The sequence below is a fragment of the Solea solea genome, chromosome 6, assembly GCF_958295425.1.
Source record: "Solea solea chromosome 6, fSolSol10.1, whole genome shotgun sequence".
NCBI lineage: Eukaryota > Metazoa > Chordata > Actinopteri > Pleuronectiformes > Soleidae > Solea > Solea solea.
This window is the reverse complement of record NC_081139.1, coordinates 27,213,205-27,235,141: the sequence shown is the minus strand read 5'-3', so window position 1 is coordinate 27,235,141 and position 21,937 is coordinate 27,213,205. Positions and strand designations below refer to the sequence as shown.

At 41.8% G+C, this 21,937-nt stretch overlaps 1 protein-coding gene across 1 annotated transcript in view; it reads left to right on the top strand.

The window, feature by feature from the left end:
• The first annotated feature begins 4,441 nt into the window (after nt 1–4,441).
• si:dkey-49n23.1 (semaphorin-3D) overlaps nt 4,442–21,937 on the top strand; it is a 47,275-nt gene continuing 29,779 nt past the window's right edge. The window contains exon 1 of the mRNA XM_058631978.1: nt 4,442–4,671. The gene's annotated coding sequence lies outside the window, so the exon portion shown is untranslated. The remainder of the gene's footprint in view (nt 4,672–21,937) is intronic.

Below are 21,937 nucleotides of genomic sequence, written 5' to 3'. Positions count from 1 at the left end.
GCAGCCCGTGGCCAAGTGAATAGGGAACTTGGGTTGTAACCGGAGGGTTGTCAGTTTGAGTCCCCACCAGGTCAAAGGGCTGGGGTACCCCTGAGCAAGTTACCCCAACCCCCATTGCTTCGGGCACTGATCACAAGGGTTGTGAGGGCGCCCTTAAAGTTTTGGCATGTGAGACTTGAGAAGATGCTCCCACAGGGCTTGTTTTTTTTTGTGTCAAAACTCTAACTCAACATCTCTGTCGCTAGCGTCCTGCTCACTGTCACGGGCGTCAACAATACGCTTGACAGAGAGGGGAGACAAAGTGATTATCGCGAGGACATACGCAAAAGAAGTCCAAAATAATCACCGCCGCCGACCACGCGAGCAGGAGAAGGAGTAAAAACGGAACGCTGCTTTGGCAGAGGGTCTTGAAAAGGTTGTTGCGATTGTTGGCAAAGTCCGAATCGTCGCCGTCGATGGAGCTGTCCGTGTCGTTGGTGCCGTCGATGTCGTTATCCTGTTGCATGATAAGCATTTGCCGATTATAAGTGAACGGGTCCATTCCCAGGTTCCATAGTCGATTCAACACCGCGATGTCACTGTTGGTGAGCTGAGTGGCCGTTGGCCGATCTCCATGCGGTAGAATCAGAAGAGGCGGTTGGTTCCTACCAACGTGCACTCCGTCGCCTTTGTCGACCATGATGGAATAAAGCTGCGTCACTCTGCGGACAAAGAATCAGGTGTGAGTCACCACTGTTTGAAGAAGAAGAATGTTGTATTAATGTTATCTCCTATTTCCCTTGACTTTGATCTTAAAAGACCAATTAAATAATATATGATGTCATCTATGGCATCATCGAAGACACTCAAACGTTTTTAGTCGACCGGGTCGTCTGAGGAAAGACGAGGAGGCAAAGCCTCAAGGCAAGAGAAGAACTCAAGAACACAACTTTCTAAAAATGTCTGTTTACGCCAAAGTGGAGTCGTCAGTGATCCGCAAACTTGATTTGGCAAAGTTTTTATGTCAGACGCCGTTCCTGAAGCTATCCTATCACCTTCATCCAAGCTGGGGACCAGCATAAGGGATGCACTGGATGTGGCCCGGGGGTTCTCGAAACACTTTGCGTGTTCTCTCCGTGTGTGCGACGGTTTCCTCCCCCAGTCCAAAAATATGTTATATTTCCGGGAACTCAAAGTGGTGAGATTTGTGTCCCCTTGACAAGAAAGAACCCCAACCTTGTTGAAAAAGTCACTTTTACTCTGAGTAAAATTTACACCAGTGCTTTTACTTGTAAAGAGAATGTACCTTGTTGTTTGTTATTTGCTTACTATTACCCATGAAATTCTTTTACGTAAAATAATTTACATGCAACTATCTTTTAAACAAATCATCTCTATTTAAATTAAATTCACAACATGTGGATAAAGTGGTAAAAGACGGATGGACGGTGTGTTCTGTCTCATCTATGTCATGAAAAACTGCACTGAACAATGAATGGAGGCGGATCTTAAATATGATCAAAGCCCAGCCCACTTTGGAGCTTCTACGCCGTCTCTCCGTTAATCGTGTACGTTTCTGTAACAGTTTGTGTGCAGTGACGTGAAAGTGCTACAGATATAGCGCTAAGCGAGCCGATTCCCTTTCGCGCTTCAAAACACAGTCAAGCTTTGGGGGTTTTTCCCTGTTCATGTTTTATATTTGTGTGTATGACGCAAAATGTTGAGCGCTCCATCTGTATTATTTTCATTTCAGCCTCTTTAGCTTGTACTTTGTGACTCTAATGGTGCTTTTCCACTACCTGGCACGGCACGACTCGGCGTGATGGCTCTTTGTCTCTATGTGTGTCCCTGAGGAAGAATACCCGTACGTTCTGTACATGAGATTTGAGACGAAGCTACGTCCTCGTGGCTCGTCTGTGAGTCAAACAGAGTCCTGCTGCCTGAGGAAATGGGTTCTGAGGGAGCGGAGGAGGTTCTCGCGATCGGCGGAAAAGGCAAAGTCTTCGGTGGAGTTTGCCGAGTCATTGGTGCCGCCGTCAAGGCTGCGATCCTGTTGCGCGATATTCATTTGACGTTTATAAGTGAATGGGTTCCATAATCGATTCAACACTGATGGACTGGCAATCTGTCCAGGACGTGTGGCCCCGCCTATCGACCTACGTCAGCTGAAATTGGCACGGCACCCCCGCGACCCTCATGTGGAGGATAAAGCGGTACAACATGGATGGATGGTAGGACGCTATGTGATGAATTTTAGAGGACGTTTGCGCCTGCTTTAAATGTTACTCTCCTCTCCATGAAAACGTTCCGTACATGAGATTTGAGAAGAAGCTCCATCCTGCTCACTGTTGCTTGCGTCAGTGATACACTTGACAGAGATAATGAGGTAAAACAAACCCGTTGTTATGAGGACAGGTGCAAAGGAAATCCAAAACAATCAGCGCCACCGACCATGCGAACAGAACAAAGACGAACAGAGGAATACCGCTGAGGAAAAGGGTTTTGAGGTAGCAGAGGAGGTTCTCGCGATCATCGGAAAAGTCCAAGTCGTCGTTGGAGCTGTCCGAGTCGTCGCCGTCGTCAAGGCTGCGATCCTGTTGCATGATATTCATGTGCCGATTATAAGTGAAAGGGTCAATCCCATGGTTCCACAGTCGGTTCAACACTGCGATGTCGGTGTTGGTGAGCTGAGTCGCTGTCGGCCGATCTCCGTTGGGCAAAATTAGAAGAGGCGGTTGGTTTCTACCAACGTGCGATCCGTCTCCTTTGTCGGGCATGTTGTTGGAATAAAGCTGCGTCGCACTCTGAGGACAAAGTGTCAATCACCGCTGTTTACCTTCTATTTCACTTGACTTTGATCTTAAAAGATGACGTCATCCGACAAAAAATCCTTCTTTTACAAAATTCCCTATCGTAGTGTGCGACATTTGGAGATTTTGGCGAACGTCTTACAGGAGCTGAATGTGCTTGGTTGTGTGATGAGGTTTGGTGTAATTCACTCAGTATGTGTGTGTGGGGTCGCTGTGCTGTCAGAGGGGGAGCTCAGGTGCATATAGGAGGCATTGTTCAGGTTTTGACCCGGAAGGGCAAACGGTTTACGGTTTTCGGTTTTTCTTCATGAAGCTGTTTTGGTTGTTTGTTTGATTTTCTTTGTTTATGGACAATGCACAGCAATAAAACCACTGTGTCGCAACTCAAGGAACAGCGCGGACATTCAAATGTGGTATCAGAGCGATCGCCAAAGCGAGGCGTGTCAACCAGGTTATCCGGAGTTAGAAACCTCAGTAGCTCAAGTATTAGACTGAGCTCCTTTAATACGTCTTTAAGGCAGAAGTCAGAAATCTGGCCTGGGAGTGACTTCACCTCAAGTTTCCCAAAAACAACATGGATGCTAGTTTATCTGGAGCTAGCCATTTTTAGCAATACAAAACTAAACGTTAATATTTTTACGAGTGTGTTTTTATTATCACCAGTCTCGTATAAAAGTATTACTAAAGTAAAAGTCTTAAAGTTTATGACATTTACTGTACTTAAGTATTAAAAGTGTGCCCTAACCTTGACCCTGAGTGAGTGGATGAGTGGGTGGGTGAAATCTGAGTGGATAAATAAAGTCTGGTTGATTTGTCAAAATAAACTTTTCCCATTAATGTTTCATGTATTTTGTCTCAGTATATATATTTTTTCAATGTAATTCTATGAACAGACTAAAACAACAGCTGCAGTAAATGCGTCACGTCTGCTGTCGTCCCACAAGGGGGAGCTCTGCTCCTGAAAAGGACTGACATGATGGGGCGTTCAGGTCCCATGGGACACGTGGGGATCAGAGTCGAGAAAGTGCAGATTCTTGCTGTCAGTGTATTTTCTAATATATGTTTTGATTTATATTCAAATTTAAGTGAATATTAACGGCAGATAGAGATGTTCATCACTTACATATTCATTTGTTATTTGAACATGAATATATTATTAATATATATACATATGTATCTTTGAAGATTAGATTTCCAAAAAAAGAAATTGTACTTCTTTTTATTGTTATTTAAAAATTGTTATGTTATAGATGTTTTCTATTTTTTATTTTAATACATTTTTTGTTTTTAAAAATAGTCCCATTGCTGCGTTTTACTTTAAAACTGCAGGAATGTGTTTTAGTGTGGACAGACAAAACTCAAGGCCTTTATTTTGATGTGGATAATCAGAAATTTAACTTTTATTTTGAAAACTGCAGGGATGTGTTATAGTGTGGATGGCCAGAACTATTAAGCTCAAAACAATATATAAAAAATGTCTAAAATATAACGTCATTGCTTTTTAAACATTTAAATGTTCATGTATTACACACACACACACACTTTACGCATATGAAACCAAGCAAATATGGATAAATATATTAATAAAAAAAATAAAAATAAAAATCACATTCCGAGCAGCACTTGAACGCAGCAGAGGGAGGTGAGTCAGGGTGAGAGACAGAGGGTGAGACAGGGGGAGGGAGTGTCACTGTCTCCGCTGCTCTGAACACATGTGTCCACTTTGTTTATAACGTGCGGAAGCTTCAGGTGAACAAGACCCGGACCCGACACTGTCCAGAACCAGAACCAGAGCCAGAACGACCCGCTTCTGTGTCCGCGCTGAGGCAGGAGAACCCGGTGCCGAAGAGAGCCGAGACTTCCCGAGTCCAACTTCAGCTCAGTGAGTTTTATTGTGAAATGCTTTTTGTGTGCGTGTGTGTGAGCGCGCTCAGAAGGAAACCCCGTGAAACTTCAATAATCAATACTCAGCCATCGGTACTGTGTGACGTCACGAGTTCTTTAAAGCAGCAGTTAGTAATAGTAAAGAAATAAATAAATCTGGTGGGATTTTTTTTTTACTTCATGGTTCATTTATTTTTCCAACCATAAAAACTGTGTGTGTGTGTGGTCATGGAAGGTTTCCAGTAGACCCTGCAGGGATTTGTTTTAGATAATCACTGGAACACTCCAGAGGTTCATCATGGACCTTTGGGGATCAGTGAGAGTTTTAAGAGAAAAGAAAGTTTTCTGTATCATTTAGGAGGTTTCAAGAGTCATTGACACTATTCTCGGAGTTCTTGGTGGTTAATGTTGAGATTCTAGGGGTTCTTGATGGTCATTTAGGAGGTTTCAAGGGTCATTGGGGGTCACTGAGTAAGTTTCATGAGTCCTTGGTGGTTATTGAGGATATTCCAGGAGTGGTTGGTGGTTAATGTGGAGGTTCCAGGTGTTCCTGATGGTCATTTAGGGTTTTTAGAAGTCTTCAGTGATCAGTGAGGAGGTCTCAGGAGTCATTGGTGGTCATTGAGGTTTCAGGGGTCCTTGGTAGTCATTTAGGAGGTTATATTGGTAATTTGTGGTCACTGAGGATAATCCAGGTTAATGTGGAGGTTCTAGGGGTTCCTGATGGTCATGTAGGGTTTTTTAGAAGTCAATAGTGGTCACTGAACTCCTGAAACCTCGTCAGTGATCACCAAGGACTCATTGATGATCACTGAGGAGGTTTCAGGAGTCCTTGGTGATTATTGAGGTGGGTTTATGAGTCCTTGGTGGTTAATGTGGAAGTTCTAGGGGTTCTTGATGGTCATTAAGGAGGTTTGAAGAGTCCCTGAAAATATTTTGGGCAGTCATTGGTGGTCCTTGAGGTTTCATTGAGGGCACCCAATGAGTGATTGGTGATCGTTGAAGATATCCAGGAGTTCTAGGGGGGTTAACATGTAGGTTCTATGGGTTTTATGATCAGTTAGGAGGTTTTGGGAGTCCTTAATCGTGATTGAGAGAGTATCATGAGTCCTGCATGGTTAATTTGGAAGTTGTGGGGGTTCTTGATGGTCATTTAGGAGGTTTCAGGAGTGCTTTCAGGTGGACACTGTGGACTTTTGAGGTGTTCTTGGTTGTTTCTCAGGAGGCTCTAAGAGGCGTCAGAGTTTGGAATATACTGAGTCCACTCTCCTGAAGAGAGAAGTGTTTGTTCTTATTCGTTGGTAAAGTTGTGGCATCGTCGTCTGTAGTTCTGTGGTCTGATCAGTGTGTGTGTGTGTGTGTGTGTGTGTGTCAACTGCCTGTCTCTGTCCTTCGGTCTGTGAGTAAACCTCCCTCAATTGTCCCTTCCTTTCCTGTTTTGGAGTTCAACTCACTCTGTGCTGCACAATCTGCACGTGTGACTGCTGTTTCCTGCTCTGTGTGTGTGTGTTTACATTGTTGTCTTCCTGCTTGCTCGGTGTCATTGTGTCACACAGTAGTCACTGCTGCTGTTCTGTTGATAACACGCAGCACAGCTGTGATCATGCAGCTTGAACATGATGATGACTCTCAGAACACGGGACACCAGAAAACTGCAGATTTTAGCGACTCAATAAAACACTTGTCTCATTAAACCTTTGGCTGCTGCAGTTTATAAACCACTCACTCTCCCACACCAAACCCCAAACAGAAAATCAGCAATTTTAGTTCATGGGGATACAGCAGCTGCTGGTCTACTGCTGCCTCGTGTGGTCACTTTGTGTCACTGACGTGAATTTGAACAAAGGATTTTAAAAGCCGAACTCATTAAATAAGACATTTGAACTTAGTGATGGAGGCAGCAGTGGATCAACAACTCCTGTGTGCTGTGATGTTAAAATCACTGATTTTCTCTATAGGGTTTGGTGTGGGAGAGTGAGCGGTTTATAAACTTCAGTTTCCTGTTGGAAAAGTCTGTCTCACAGTGAGATAAAGACGTGAACGTGTTCTTAAGTTGTTGTAGACTTATGTACGCATAGATTTGAATGACGTGAGTCTTTTATCAGGTGGCTAAAACCAGGTTTTCCTTGTGTCCCCTCTTCTGTCAGCAAAACAGTGAGTGTCGCCAAATGCTCCAGCGACGTTAATCACGGTCGCCGGCCCGCGAGTTAAGATTCGCGCTAACGGCACACCGAGCCTCCGTCGTGCAGCAGAGACGCGACGAGATGTTTATGAACGCCGAGGGTTTAAGGGTCAAATAAAAGCTTCGCAGAGATTTGTATTTTGTTGTCACAGAACTGCGGTTTACGACCTGGACGTCTGCCTGGACCAATCCAAGCACACATGAGCAAACACACGCCACAGCACACGCCTTCATAAAATATGGTTTAATGTTTTATATATAGAAAAGCCGGCACAACATCTCCTCTGTTTCCCAGAATAATCCCTTAAATTATCTTTATATCTTTACTCGACTGGAATATTGAGTGAAATTACATGAGTGAACCGCTCACTCTCCCGCACCAAACTCCATAGAGAAAATGAGTGGTTTTAACACCACAGCACACAGGAGTCGTTGATCCACTGCTGCCTCCATCACGAAGACAGCCTCTGTCAGGCAAAACTATCAGACCTTGCCGCACGGAGCCTCACTTACAACTTCTGCTAAAATATAAACCGGCCAGTTAACTTCCTGTCAGTTAACTGGCTAGGTAGGTAGACAGACAGACGGATAGGTACATTCATAGTTTGTAGGTAGGTGAGTAGATTGGTTTATATTTACAAGTTACGTACTGCAGCTTTAAGGTGAATAAATTCCCACGTACAGTATAAGAACGTATATGTGTGTCATTAGACGATGAAAACCCACGGTGTTGACGCCCTGATCCAGCTGTGCACAAACACACCTCATCCATTCATCTCAATTCAGACTTTTCAAACCCTCAAAGTTCTCACCACGGTTTATGAAAAACCCCCACGGACGATGAAGTCACGTCTCCTTCTGACGAGACAGCTCTGGTACGCCGACATATTCCCCGTCTCACTGTTGATTATTCCCACTGAGGACAGCTGATATAATTATGAGTGAGTGTTTCCATGTCTGTGTCGTGTTTCCATGTCTGCGTCATGTTTCCTTGTCTGCGTCGTGTTTCCACTTCTGCGTCGCGTTTCCACGTCTGCGTCGCGTTTCCACGTCTGCGTCGCGTTTCCACGTCTGCGTCGCGTTTCCACGTCTGCGTCGCGTTTCCACATCTGCGTCGCATTTCCAGGTCTGCGTCACGTTTCCACGTCTGCGGCGCGTTTCCACGTCTGCGGCGTGTTTCCAGGTCTGCACCGCGCTTCTAGGTCTGCACCGCGCTTCTAGGTCTGCGTTGCGTTTCCATGTCTGTGTCGTGTTTCCTTGTCTGCGTCGTGTTTCCATGTCTGCGTCGTGTTTCCTTGTCTGCGTTGTGTTTATTTGTCTGCGTCGTGTTTGCAGGTCTGCGTCGTGTTTCCTTGTCTGCGTCGTGTTTCCATGTCTGCGCCGTGTTTCCATGTCTGCGTCGTGTTTCCATGTCTGCGTCGCGTTTCCACGTTCTATCGTTAAACGTGAAATCAGCAGAGAATCATTATTTTATCGGCCCTCACGATCAGTCGACCTGGAGTTACGACCTGAACTCCAGCTCCGTCCTCACAGGGATGTTTAACGTGAAGTGATGATGGAGGGAAAACATGAACCGTGGCCAACCACACAGTCCGGGTCAGAACCTAGTGGTCATCGGAATTTCTCTGAGTTTCATCATCATCCTGCTGTTGGTCAATGTAACACACAGACACACACACCCGTCAGTGCTCTGATGTCTCTCACCACAGTGGAAACACAATAAAGAGACGATGCGTTCATGAGCTCAGATTTAATGTTGTTCTACACTTACTGTCTGTGCTGGGCTGTTTGTGTGTGTGTGTGTGTCTGTCTGTGTGTGTGTTTGCATGTCTGTCTGTGTGTGTGCGTGCGCGTGTGTGTGTTTGGGAAAGTTTCTGTGTGAATGTGTGTGTCTCATCATTTCCGAGGTTTCTTGTCTATTGTGTGTGTGTGTCTGTGTGTGTGCTCTCCAGGCGATGTTAGTTTATAGTTGTAAAATGGTCATTAGAATGTTTTGTGTGAGTTTTGTTGTTTTTCCTTCCTCCTCTGTTGTTTCCTCTGTGTGTGTGTGTGTGTGTGTGTGTGTGTGTGTGTGTGTGTGTGTTCCATTTAATTGTTTCGTCTCTGCCTCTGTAAATGTCAGACCGAACAAAGTCGCAATATTATGAGAAAAAAGATGCAATATTATGAGAATAAAGTCGTAATATTAGGTCTTTTGTAATAAAGGTGTTTTGTTATTGTTTTAAGAAACAGTTTTTTATAAAAATGTACATTTATAAAATAAAATTATCTAGAAACACTGGAGATGTAGTAGCATAACGCGCTGTTGTTTTCAAAAAATAATGACAACAAAGTTAAGTCTTTTTCAGTTTTAACATGTGAGTTTAATCTGTTCAAATAATCTGAATATGAAAAGTATAATCTCTCTCACACACACACACACAGATCAGACCACCCACACACACACTGACTGACACCAGTGTCTCAGTGACAGCTGAGCAGAGCAGGGTTTATATATCAGCTGCTGGGTCAGGACTCGGACTCGCGGGTCACTGACCCGACGTGTTCACTGTGAGAAAGAAAATGTCACTGCCTCCGACATGAATGAATGAATGAATGAATGAATGAATGAATGAATGAATGAGGGGGGACAGTCAGGGCTCTGACCACTGCGACATTGACCAGCAAAAGTATTTTCTTGCGTATTTAGTCACATTATGTCTCACTTTTTCTCCGCCTTATTTCTTATTTGCTCATTGTGTTGAAACACACACACACACACACAGTATCAGAACAGTCTCTATTGTATTATCCTGTTTGTTTTGCCTTTAATTAATAACCTCTTATCAGAACTGAGACAATGATAAAGATTTTTGGCCAAAACCAACATTTCCTTCCCTCCAGACAGCACACGCACACGCACACGCACGCACACACACTCACACACACACACACGCACACACACACACACACACACACACTCACTCACTCACTCACTCACTCACTCACTCACTCACTCACTCACTCACTCACTCACTCACACACACACACACACCCACACACACAATAGAAACAATAGTCTAAAATAAAGTTGTTTATGTCGACTTCATTGTTCCACAGAAATTCAAATAAATGTTTCCATGAATAAATACAAAGCCTTTCATTGTGTGTGTCCGGTATGTGTGTGTGTGTGTGTGTGTGTGTGTGTGCGTGCGTACACACACACACACTTGTCCTCTGTGTCATAATGACATAAAAGAGTGTTTGTTTGTTGTTCTGTGAGTTTTTGGGATGATTTGGAGACACACATCTGTGGAGCAGCTGGATTTCACCAAAAATCACTGTTGTGCTTTTAAATGTTGACAAAGAGACGAGAATAAAACGTACTTATGTATTATTATTATAATAATAATTATAATAATAATAATTATTACACTATTTTTTTCGTTTGTTTTTCTTTAAATTAAAAGTTTTGCAACATAAACAAAGACACGTCTGATCAGTGTGTGTGTGTGTGTGTGTGTGTGTGTGTGCGTGCGTGCGTGCGTGCGTGCGTGTGTGTGCGTGCGTGTGTAGGAGTGCAGGGTGTAGCTGGGCTCAGTGTCAGAGTGATGGCAGATATGGAGGCAGAGGGAGTGAATCATGTGATACTTAATCATCAGAGATTCACCCTGCAGACACACACACACACACACGCACGCACACACTGCAGACACACACACACGCACACACACTGCAGACACACACACACAGTGAAGGTTTTATTTGACTATGATTTGGCAGATTTACAGTCTTTCTGAACATTTTCTGTATTTTCTCCCACATTTTTATTTTTTTATTTTTTGACAAGATTGTGGTACAGTGAGTTGTCTTTCAACTCGAAGGGTGTGTGTTTGATTCCCGGCTTCATTAGTCTTCATCCTCTCACTGATGGACAGCTGTCCCCGTCCTCCCTGTCCTCCCCGTCCTCTGTGGTCAGTGTGATCGTCAGTTGTCACACTGAATTCACGCAGCTTTTCTTTTCACATCAGCGCTTTAGAAAAACACAGGAGGATGACAGAGGGATGAACATCTTAACATTTAAGCTACACACACACACACACACACACACACACACACACACACACACACAGAGACACGGACAAACACAATGACGTGTGTGTGTGTGTGTGTGTGTTACTCCCAGTTTTCCCACCACGTCAGTGAATAGATGCTTCTTACCCCATTCACTGATGTCTAATAAGAGTGTGTGTGTGTGTGTTCACTATGTACCTAATTTAATGGTACGTTCCATTTAAATCATTATAATAAAAACAACCTAAAATCAGTCTGTGTATAAAAGTACCTACAAGTGATACTTTTAGAGTAAAAGTACAAGTTGCTGGAAATATAAATAAAGTACAGATATACGTGAATTTTGTACTTGAGTCCAACAGGGTATATATATATATATATATATATGTATATATATATATATATTTATATATATATACACATATATACATATATGTGTGTTTATATATATATATGTATATATATAAATATATATTTATACATACATGTTTATATATGTGTGTATATATAAATATATACACACATATGTGTATATATGTGTATATATATACACATACAGTGCCTTGTGAAAGTATCCGGCCCCCTTGAACTTTTCAACCTTTTGCCACATTTGAGGCTTCAAACATAAAGATATAAAATTGAATTTTTTGTCAAGAATCAACAACAAGTGGGACACAATCGTGAAGTGGAACGAAATTCATTGGATAATTTAAACTTTTTTAACAAATAAAAAACTGAAAAGTGGGGCGTGCAATATTATTCGGCCCCCTTGCGTTAATACTTTGTAGCGCCACCTTTTGCTGCAATTACAGCTGCAAGTCGCTTGGGATATGTCTCTATCAGTTTTGCACATCGAGAGACTGGAATTCTTGCCCATTCTTCCTTGCAAAACAGCTCGAGCTCAGTGAGGTTGGATGGAGAGCTTTTGTGAACAGCAGTCTTCAGCTCTTTCCACAGATTCTCGATTGGAATTAGGTCTGGACTTTGACTGGGCCATTCTAACACCTGGATACGTTTATTTGTGAACCATTCCATTGTAGATTTGGCTTTATGTTTAGGATCATTGTCCTGTTGGAAGATAAATCTCCGTCCCAGTCTCAGGTCTTTTGCAGACTCCAACAGGTTTTCTTCCAGAATGGTCCTGTATTTGGCTCCATCCATCTTCCCATAAATTTTAACCATCTTCCCTGTCCCTGCTGAAGAAAAGCAGGCCCAAATGATGCTGCCTCCACCATGTTTGACAATGGGGATGGTGTGTTCAGGGTGATGAGCTGTGTTGCTTTTACGCCAAACATATCGTTTTGCATTGTGGCCAAAAAGTTCAATTTTGGTTTCATCTGACCAGAGCACCTTCTTTCACATGTTTGGTGTGTCTCCCAGGTGGCTTGTGGCAAACATTAAACTAGACTTTTTATGGATTTCTTTGAGAAATGGCTTTCTTCTTGCCACTCTTCCATAAAGGCCAGATTTGTGCAGTGTACGACTGATTGTTGTCCTACGGACAGACTCTCCCACCTCAGCTGTAGATCTCTGCAGTTCATCCAGAGTGATCATGGGCCTCTTGGCTGCATCTCTGATCAGTCTTCTCCTTGTTCAAGATGAAAGTTTGGAGGGACGGCCGGGTCTTGGTAGATTTGCAGTGGTCTGATACTCCTTCCATTTCAATATGATTGCTTGCACAGTGCTCCTTGCAATGTTTAAAGCTTGGGAAATGTTTTTGTATCCAAATCCAGCTTTAAACTTCTCCACAACAGTATCTCGGACCTGCCTGGTGTGTTCCTTGGTCTTCATGATGCTCTCTGCGCTTTAAACAGAATCCTGAGACTATCACAGAGCAGGTGCATTTATACAGTGACCTGATTACACACAGGTGGATTCTATTTATCATCATCAGTCATTTAGGACAACATTGGATCATTCAGAGATCCTCACTGAACTTCTGGGGTGATTTTGCTGCACTGAAAGTAAAGGGGCCGAATAATATTGCACGCCCCACTTTTCAGTTTTTTATTTGTTAAAAAAGTATAAATTATCCAATGAATTTCGTTCCACTTCACGATTGTGTCCCACTTGTTGTTGATTCTTGACAAAAAATTTCAATTTTATATCTTTATGTTTGAAGCCTCAAATGTGGCAAAAGGTTGAAAAGTTCAAGGGGGCCGGATACTTTCACAAGGCACTGTATATGTATATATATACTGTGTGTATATGTATGTATAAAATATAAGTTGTGTTATTTTCTCCCCTCTGTTGTTGAACACCTGCCGCACCCTGAACATTCCAGAACCCTCGCAGCTCGTAGAAGTCGAGGTGAAGACGAATAAAACACGTCTTCACTGAGCGTCTCTCGTCTCTCGTGTAAATCTACGCGTTTCTTTTTTTTTCACTGCTCCCGACAGACTGAGTGGAATGTCAGGTTGTTACGAGCGTCGACTCGACATATGGACCCGTGTGTTTTTGCAGTTTGTCAGCGCTCACTTACTGTCGGCGATCGCTCACCGCAGAGTTACAGCGCTGCCTTTGAGCCTTCATAAGGTCCTGATGCTTCATATAGAGGTCAGCACTCAAAAGACCCAGGTTCACAAATTCAATCTCTTTAATCTCTGAGAAAAAAAGACAGAATTCTGACTTTAATCTGTGGAAAAAATGCAGAATTCTGACTTTAATCTCTGAGAAAAAAGGACAGAATTCTGAATTTTGACTCTAATCTGAAAATTTATTTTTTATTTTCAAACTTTACTTCCATAATTTTTCCATAATCCTCTTCCATAAAAAACTAAAACAACAACAATGAGCGCTTTAATATCACATCAAACCACAAAGTCTCTCTCATAATTATACTGTTAATCCTCGTCAGACACGACGAGAAACACCAGCTGCAATAACTCCTCACAAATATGTTCACCACCATATTTCTGATGATGAGTTCATCTTTTCTAACCTCAGGAATTCTGTTATTTGTTTCAGTGTTTGCTGTGCAGACACTCTGGATTATCAGTTCACCGTGTTCCTGACGTGATAATCTGAATGTCGTGTTCTTTTTGATTAAACATTGTTTTACAGTTTGTTCTTGCTCATATCTGTGCAGTTAAAGCAGAGCGTTAAAACTAAAACAGAGCGTAAAAACTAAAACTTAGAGTGTAAAAGCTAAAACAGAGCGTACAAACTAAAACTTAAGGTAAAAACTGAAATTTGAGTGTAAAAACTAAAACTTAGAGTGTAAAAACTGAAACTTAGAGCATAAAAATTGAAACTTAGAGTTTAAAAACTGAAACAGAGCGTAAAAACTGAAACTTAGAGTGTAAAGACATACATTTAGAGCAAAAAGACAGATATTTTGAGCGAAAAAATGATCTTGTAGTCCAGAACACTGTAAATTGACTGAACACAGATATGAAATTTGGGCCCATTTACTCTCGTTCGTTTTAGTTTGACCATTAAGTTGCGTTTCCACGGAAACATGTCACGGATTAAGGCCTGACAAGACGATTGTCCTGCATATTGATATCTCTGCTACTAAGATGCTGACCGGGTTCATACGTTGTGAATTTAAGCTCTTAAATTGAATCACAGTGGTCTTTTTAAAGCTCTTAAAAATGAAATGATGGACATGAAAGCTCAAACTCCTGTTTCCACATCTAGAAGTAAAGGTGAAAATGACTTGTGGCCTGTTTGTGAGACAAGTAACCAGCTGCAGGTGTTTGTGTCAGAATCTTTGGGGCCCGTTTTTCCCATTCTTCTCTTTTCCTGGTGCCGCCATCTGGAAACGGATGACGTCGGCTCTTTTCCTCTTCCCAGAACTCTCCAGAGAGAGCGGGGGGAATATTTCCTCGAGGCCTCGCGCAGATAACAGAGCGTGAGCAGCCGTGATCAGACACAGGCGGACAGAGATGGTTTCCTCTTCCCAGAATGCCCTGCACACTGCAGCTCAGTTCCCACAGCAGTGTTTGTTTGTCTTGACTCTCGCTCGTGGTCGTCCCGCTGTAAAAACACTCGTCTTTGGTTTGGAGATGTCTTAATTCATCGTGTTTTTTCTACGATTCCTTCTCTTGTCGCTCGGTCGACTGTGGAACGACGTAATGTTGATTTTGACCCTCGACCTCTTGACTCTGTTTCCTCTGTTCTTCTTCTCTGGTGTCAAACAGCGTTAAAGCTCATTTATACTCTATTGTCGTCCATTTTATGTCCATCTGTCCCAACAGTTTCTGTCTTTACGCTCTCAGTCTTGTCTTTACCTCTCAGTTTCTGTCTTTACGCTCTCAGTTTCTGTCTTTACACTCTCAGTTTCTGTCTTTACACTCTCAGTTTCTGTCTTTACACTCTCAGTTTCTGTCTTTACGCTCTCAGTTTCAGTCTTTACGCTCTGAGTTTCAGTCTTTACGCTCTGAGTTTCTGTCTTTACGCTCTCAGATTCTGTCTTTACGCTCAGAGTTTCTGTCTTTACACTCTCAGTTTCTGTCTTTACGCTCTGAGTTTCTGTCTTTACGCTCTGAGTTTCTGTCTTAACACTCTCAGTTTCTGTCTTTACGCTCTGAGTTTCTGTCTTTACGCTCTCAGATTCTGTCTTTACGCTCAGAGTTTCTGTCTTTACACTCTCAGTTTCTGTCTTTACGCTCTGAGTTTCTGTCTTTACGCTCTGAGTTTCAGTCTTTACGCTCTGAGTTTCAGTCTTTACGCTCTGAGTTTCTGTCTTTACGCTCTGAGTTTCAGTCTTTACGCTCTGAGTTTCAGTCTTTACGCTCTGAGTTTCTGTCTTTACGCTCTCAGATTCTGTCTTTACGCTCAGAGTTTCTGTCTTTACACTCTCAGTTTCTGTCTTTACGCTCTGAGTTTCTGTCTTTACGCTCTCAGATTCTGTCTTTACGCTCAGAGTTTCTGTCTTTACACTCTCAGTTTCTGTCTTTACGCTCTCAGTTTCTGTCTTTACGCTCTCAGTTTCTGTCTTTACGCTCTCAGTTTCTGTCTTTACACTCTGAGTTTCTGTCTTTACGCTCTGAGTTTCTGTCTTTACGCTCTGAGTTTCTGTCTTTACGCTCTGAGTTTCAGTCTTTACGCTCTGAGTTTCAGTCTTTACGCTCTCAGTTTCTGTCTTTACGCTCTGAGTTTCTGTCTTTACACTCTCAGTTTCTGTCTTTACGCTCTGAGTTTCAGTCTTTACGCTCTGAGTTTCAGTCTTTACGCTCTGAGTTTCTGTCTTTACGCTCTCAGATTCTGTCTTTACGCTCAGAGTTTCTGTCTTTACACTCTCAGTTTCTGTCTTTACGCTCTCAGATTCTGTCTTTACGCTCTGAGTTTCAGTCTTTACGCTCTGAGTTTCAGTCTTTACGCTCTGAGTTTCTGTCTTTACGCTCTGAGTTTCAGTCTTTACGCTCTGAGTTTCAGTCTTTACGCTCTGAGTTTCTGTCTTTACGCTCTCAGATTCTGTCTTTACGCTCAGAGTTTCTGTCTTTACACTCTCAGTTTCTGTCTTTACGCTCTGAGTTTCTGTCTTTACGCTCTCAGATTCTGTCTTTACGCTCAGAGTTTCTGTCTTTACACTCTCAGTTTCTGTCTTTACGCTCTCAGTTTCTGTCTTTACGCTCTCAGTTTCTGTCTTTACGCTCTCAGTTTCTGTCTTTACACTCTGAGTTTCTGTCTTTACGCTCTGAGTTTCTGTCTTTACGCTCTGAGTTTCTGTCTTTACGCTCTGAGTTTCAGTCTTTACGCTCTGAGTTTCAGTCTTTACGCTCTCAGTTTCTGTCTTTACGCTCTGAGTTTCTGTCTTTACACTCTCAGTTTCTGTCTTTACGCTCTGAGTTTCAGTCTTTACGCTCTGAGTTTCAGTCTTTACGCTCTGAGTTTCTGTCTTTACGCTCTCAGATTCTGTCTTTACGCTCAGAGTTTCTGTCTTTACACTCTCAGTTTCTGTCTTTACGCTCTCAGATTCTGTCTTTACGCTCAGAGTTTCTGTCTTTACACTCTGAGTTTCTGTCTTTACACTCTGAGTTTGTGTTTATGCTAGCAGTTTCTGTTGTGACTACAAAAGGAACGCCACATTAAACCCTCAAACTGCTAAACGACCAGGTTTTTTGAGCAGCAGAGTTCACTTCTGGAACTTTTCATTCACACTACTTTGTGTTTTCAGTCAAAGTCGTCTTACTTTACTTGCGCCATCATGAGCGCGTGATTTCTGCCTGCCGACATTTTCTTCACATTCAAAACCTTGCGTAGGTCAGCTTTAACCATACAAGATTTTAGAAGTGTCAGTTTCTCTTGTGACGTCTTCAGAACGCATAAAAACATTACTATTTCACCATTGTTCAAGTTGTTGTGCCACGTTCAAGAATCTTGTTTTTCCCTCCTGTGGAGAATCTGTGACATCGACTCTTTCTCAACGCCGAGCAGTAAGCTGAAACACAACGATCTCGGCATGTTGTTTGTCCAGCTCATTTTTCATGTTGATGCAATAGTTGATCCCCTGTGGCCACATGTGAATCAACTCCTCAATAAAAGCAGTGCCCTCTCCCTCGTTGACCAAACCCCTTTGAAATAAACAGAGATTAAGGAGTTTTGTTAAAGTCAGCCGCTGCTGACAGTTCACAATGACTTCTAACAGTTATTGTGACTCCAGTCATTTTCAAGTGTTTAGACTGAGTTTATTTCAGTGCATGAACGACAGAGTGTTTCTATATCTGTCCAAAATCTCAGACAAATGATCTTTTTCCATTGTGTTTGAAGAATTCTGTGATAATAAATCAAATCACCTGCTTTTTTTTATTGACTAAAACAAAAGGACCTTTCTACAGCTGCTCTGTGCAATACTGTGAACACATGAAATTTCTGATGTAACATCACTGGTAAAACATTGGCAGAGACAGGTTCCATAAATAGTATAAATAGTACAGCATCGATTTCAACATTCAACAGCTGTGATTCTTCTTTCTGATAAAACATAAAAATGAAGGTGGAAAAAAGAATCCAGCTAAATCGGAAACAGTTGCATGATAAAAGAAAAAATCAAAGATCGTACAAAGAGAGCAACTCTCATGTGGAGGATAAAGCGGTAGAAGATGAAATTTTGGTCTGTGTCAGAAATGGGCCCCGAATTTGTGTTGATGTTCATTTTACCATTTGGAACTATAGAAATAAAAGTGAATACAACTAAATCCATATAACTTGACTGAATAAAAAAAAAATAAAAAATACATCTTATGTGCATTTATATATTAATTATTTCTTTATATATTCATTTTTTTGTAAATCTGTGTCAAAAATGTTTTTATAATTTTATATAAAGCACAATATAAGCAAAAATCCAACAAAACAGAAAAATCTAGTAAGGCACTAGAGATATAGTTGCTGTTGAACTGATGCTTTTATTTTGAAAAATGCAGGGTTGTCTTTAAGTGTGGACATACAGACAGTAAGACCTTTAATTTGAAAACTACAGGGTTGTGTTAAGTGTGGACATACAGACAGTGAGACCTTTATTTTGAAAACTGCATGGTCGTGTTTAAGTGTGGACATACAGACAGTGAGACCTTTAATTTGAAAACTGCATGGTCGTGTTAAAGTTGGGACATACAGACAGTGAGACCTTTAATTTGAAAACTGCATGGTCGTGTTTAAGTGTGGACATACAGACAGTGGGACCTTTAATTTGAAAACTGCATGGTCGTGTTTAAGTGTGGACATACAGACAGTGGGACCTTTAATTTGAAAACTGCATGGTCGTGTTTAAGTGTGGACATACAGACAGTGAGACCTTTGATTTGAAAACTGCATGGTCATGTTTAAGTGTGGACTTACAGACAGTGACCCTTTAATTTGAAAGACAAAATGTGTGGCTGTGTTTTAGTCATTTACCGCAGGAGTTGATTCAAATTGAGTTTTTTTTTTTTACTGACCTGAATGTCATGTTTTGAAAACCACATATTTTTAGATCATTACAAATGTGTGTGTGTGTGTTTGTAATTACAGTTATGGATTCTCCCGAAGAAATAGTGCGATACATGAAAAGAGAGAAAGGCCTACAGTGGATTTAAGATGTAAGAAAGCAGAGGGAGACATTAACTCAATTTAATGTTGACGTAATAAGACGACACGGGGGATCAGTGGGGAGGGGGAGTGGAGTTATTAAATCATGGAGGGGATTAGAGCACTGGCAGAGAGGGAGGCTGTAAAGCTGTCGCCTCCTCGCGGCCGATGACGGACACCGAAACATCATCGTATCAGAGAAATAAAAAAGAAAGAAAATCAGCAGCAGGAGGATTAAAGAAGGGAGGAAGTGCCAGGAACGTGAAGCGATAAATAAGAATATGTTGGGTTAATGGAATCGGGTCGCTGTGAGCGTGGATAAATCAAGCGGGCAGTTAAAATGAGATTTTTCAGTTTTCACCCTCATTTTCACCTCGTCCTCCTCCAAACACAATAAAACAGTTTAATCCCTCGACCGGGAGCGAAGGAAGCCCTTTAGCAGTTATTCTCCGCGGATCCTCGAGGTCAATGAAGGCATCTGGGGCATTCAGGGGCGCCTGGTTTTTTTTATGTGAGGAAGGTCAAAAGTGTGTTCAGTCTCATCAAAGCAGCAGGTTCTCACTTCACTGACGACGATGACAAACAAATCAGAGTTCATCTCCATGAATCCACTCGTCTCTGATCGCCAAAGTCAGAGTTTTGTCTTTTTTTTCTTTTTTCTTTTTTTTAAACCTTGTAGTTCAGTGTGTCTTAAAAGAAATTAAGACTTTTATTTTGAAAAATCAAAGGGTTGCATTTTAGTGTGGAGACATGGGGATTTTATTTTGAAAAGTGCTTGGTTGTGTTAAGTTGTGAAGAGAAACTGAGACTCTTATTCTGAAAACTGTGGACTAGTGAGAACGGAAACTCCCAAACCACAGTAGTGTTTTACTGTAGATGAAGAGAACCTGAGGCTTTTATTTTGAAAACTACATGGTCCTGATTTAGTGTGGACACACAGGCGCTGACACTTTTATTTTGAAAAAAATAATGGGTTGTCGTTGAGTGTGGAATTGCACCTTTTATTTTGAAAACTGCATTGTTGTGTTTAGGTGTGGACAAACTGTGACTGTGACTATTACTTTGAAAACCGGCAGGTAGTGTTTTAGTGTAGATGAAGACAAACTGAGGAGTTTATTTTGAAAACTACATGGTCCTTCTTTTAGTGTGGAAGTGAGGATTTTATTTTAAAAATTGCATGGTTGTGCAAACAGACACTGGAGCCTTTTATCTTGAGTTTTATTTTGAAGACCGTGAGGTTGTATTTTAGTGTGGATGGACGCCACAGACGGACTCATAGCTGTGTTTCCTGTCAGGTGACCTCTAGTGGTGGCTGTCGTTATGACAGAACCAGAAGAGGAAGTTGGGTGACACCGTGTAAACAAACCACATTTATTTTATTTGACTTTTCTATTCTTGACTTTTTATTTAAACAAATCATTTCCCCTGAACGGCGTCAGAAGCTGCGGACAAAGAGCTGACGTGTCAGCGCGCTCAGTTTCTGGAGGCTGAAGGTCAAAAGGTCAGTGTGACGCTTGATGTCTCACTCTGCAGCTTTAAATAAAACAACTGGAAATCAAGTTTTTGTCTGATTTCTGACTGAAAATAAACTAAAAAAAAATGTAGTTTGAAAGGAGTGAAGGCTTTTGAGGCTGTACTCTTGTTTGTTTATTGTTAAGCTCCGCCTTCCTCTCCCCACGGAGCAATAGGAAGAGAAAACAAAGAGCTGTTGGAGCTGATAATTGTGGGAACAGTTTTCCTCAACAATATCGTTCACCTCTGACCTTCTGTCTGGAAAAAAATGTCAATAAAGCTGTGTGGACATACGGACGCTGAGACTTTTATTTTGAAAAAAAATTGGTATTGTGGTTTAGCGTGGAATTGAGACTTTTATTTTGAAAACTGCATGGTTGTGTTTAGTGTGGCCATACAGACACTGAGGCTTTTATTTTGAAAAAAATGTGGTATTGTTGTTTAGTGTGAAATTGAGACTTTCATTGAGACTGTAGATGTCCTTTAGTTGTCCTGTAGATGTCCTTTAGTTGTCCTGTAGTTGCCCTGTAGATGTCCTTTAGTTGTCCTGTAGATGTCCTTTAGTGGTCCTGTAGATGTCCTTTAGTTGTCCTGTAGATGTCCTTTAGTGGTTCCTGTAGATGTCCTTTAGTTGTCCTGTAGATGTCCTTTAGTTGTCCTGTAGATGTCCCTTAATTGCCCTGTAGATGTCCTTTAGTTGTCTCTTAGATGTCCTGTAGATGTCCCTTAATTTCCCTGTAGATGTCCTTTAGTTGTTCTATAGATGTCCTTTAGTTGTCCTGTAGATGTGCTTTAGTGGTCTTGTAGATGTCCTTTAGTGGTCCCTTAGATGTCCTTTCGTTGTCCTGTAGATGTCCTTTAGTTGTCCTTTAATTGCCCTGTAGATGTCCTTTAGTTGTCCTGTAGATGTCCTTTAGTTGTACCTTAGATGTCCTTTAGTTGTCCTGTAGATGTCCCTTAATTTCCCTGTAGATGTCCTTTAGTGGTCTTGTAGATGTCCTTTAGTTGTCCTGTAGATGTCCTTTAGTGGTCCTGTAGATGTGCTTTAGTGGTCTTGTAGATGTCCTTTAGTGGTCCCTTAGATGTCCTTTAGTGGTCCTGTAGATGTCCTTTAGTTGTCCTTTAATTGCCCTGTAGATGTCCTTTAGTTGTCCTGTAGATGTCCTTTAGTTGTCCCTTAGATGTCCTTTAGTTGTCCTGTAGATGTCCCTTAATTTCCCTGTAGATGTCCTTTAATTGCCCTGTAGATGTCCTTTAGTTGTCCTATAGATGTCCTTTAGTTGTCCTGTAGATGTGCTTTAGTGGTCTTGTAGATGTCCTTTAGTGGTCCCTTAGATGTCCTTTAGTGGTCCTGTAGATGTCCTTTAGTTGTCCTTTAATTGCCCTGTAGATGTCCTTTAGTTGTCCTGTAGATGTCCTTTAGTTGTCCCTTAGATGTCCTTTAGTTGTCCTGTAGATGTCCCTTAATTTCCCTGTAGATGTCCTTTAGTTGTCCTATAGA